Source organism: Austrofundulus limnaeus, unplaced genomic scaffold (genome assembly GCF_001266775.1).
Source record: "Austrofundulus limnaeus strain Quisiro unplaced genomic scaffold, Austrofundulus_limnaeus-1.0 Scaffold0, whole genome shotgun sequence".
Taxonomy (NCBI): domain Eukaryota; kingdom Metazoa; phylum Chordata; class Actinopteri; order Cyprinodontiformes; family Rivulidae; genus Austrofundulus; species Austrofundulus limnaeus.
The window spans coordinates 10751330-10752967 of NW_013952402.1; the positions used below are offsets into that span (position 1 = coordinate 10751330).

Consider the following 1638-nt stretch of genomic DNA (forward strand, 5'->3'; position numbering starts at 1 on the left):
GTTTTACAGAATGAAATGTCTGAATGAGTGCTCATCCAAGACTGGTGATTCCATACTTTTTGCCAGCGGTTGTATTAGCTCAAAATGTTGTCTTCAAGTCTGGCATCTTTTAAGTTTTATCACTTGCATAAAACACTAAAAACACAAAAGTTTTTAGATTCTCAGTATTGTCTGTCATTCAGTGTTTAAACATATTTAAGATCTTATTTATAGTTCTAGAACAACAACTGTGTTCGAAGTTTAATTTTCTGTTTTTTTAACTATGCTTCTCATTCACGTGGCTGTCAGGGAGTGAGAGACACGAGTGTACAGTTACCATGCTGATTCTAGTAAGCAATGGTGGGCTCAGTTCCACTAAAGCACTAATAGCGGAAGTAATTTCCAGATTAGGGCTTTAGGGCTTTTGCTGATTTTAAAAATTTCTTAGTGGATTAGCTAAAGGTTATTGATCAACATTAATGTTAACAGCTGAGGGTGAAAACTGGCACACATTTTGTTMTTATGTGTATCACTTATAGTAGGTGACAATATATGAACACAAATACAGCTGTGGAATGTCAATGATAAGTCTTAAGAGAGCAGCATGACAACATGTGACTCATGTTGTCTGTTGAAAAATGTTCATGGGTTGATTGGGTTATTTTAGTGCTTTRGAATTAGCTTTTTGCTAAAACTTTCAGTGCGTTAGTGCTTTAGAATTAGGGGACCTAAATATCTGAGTTAGTGTTTTAGGGCTAGTTGAACTAATTTTTAGATTAGTGCTGCCCACCACTGCTAGTGAGGCCCAACCAGCAACTGTAATGTTTCCTTTGTGGTCTTGCTTCATTTACATTTATTATAGACTTTATATTTTGAAATCATGTTTTTCCTAAATAATTTTAAAAAATGTGCATTTTTTTGGAAATTTTCCCTTTTTTTGATGTTGTTTTTGTTTGATTCCATATATTTGAAGTAACTTGACCTTCGACTAAACTGAGTACAGGTCAACAGGAGGAACACACACAGGGTGAATACAGTGAAGAGGAGTTGGCACCAAACATAAAATGAAGGCCTAAAAAAAGAAACAGCTGAGTGACTCAGGGGAACAGTGAAAACGGATTCTACCACCATGGCCTGTAATTGCCCACTGGGGAGCTCCAAGGTCAAACCCAGTGTGAATAGAAACATATTTTGCTTTTGCCAAAAGCTCAAGGCTGCTTGTTCACAGCCCCATTCACCACAGTGCAAACAAAAAACAAAACAAAAAAATAAAAAAATAAAACTGTGCTTTTAGAAAAGGACTTGAATGAGCCTTGAAAAGGTGGCGAGGGTTCATAACTTTCATTTGACTGGAACTAAAAGGCTTCGGTGTAAACGTTCTGCGCGTCGTTTTTCTTGGTTCACAAACACTAAAACGGCTCCCATTTTACTTTCCTAACGGGAAGATTTCAGCAGAATTACCCTGATTGTATCGAGGCTCGCACGAGACAGTCGGTTCACTTCAATGCAGAAAAGATCATTTAGACTGTGAAGAGGAATCTGTCACCCGGATCCTGGTCTGGGATCAGTGCTGTGGCTCCTCTCACAATGTAGGTAGACAGAAACGGGATGGAGACCTGCACAAAAAGACAAAAATTTATTCTAACAACCAGGGCTACC

General features: G+C 38.0%; 1 protein-coding gene across 1 annotated transcript in view; it reads right to left on the reverse strand.

Moving 5' to 3' along the window:
• Window positions 1-789: 789 nt before the first annotated feature.
• The window catches only part of shtn1 (shootin 1), a gene marked incomplete at its 5' end in the record, with an annotated part of 41293 nt that continues 40444 nt past the window's right edge, over window positions 790-1638 (reverse strand). The window contains 1 exon segment of the mRNA XM_014002848.1: window positions 790-1595.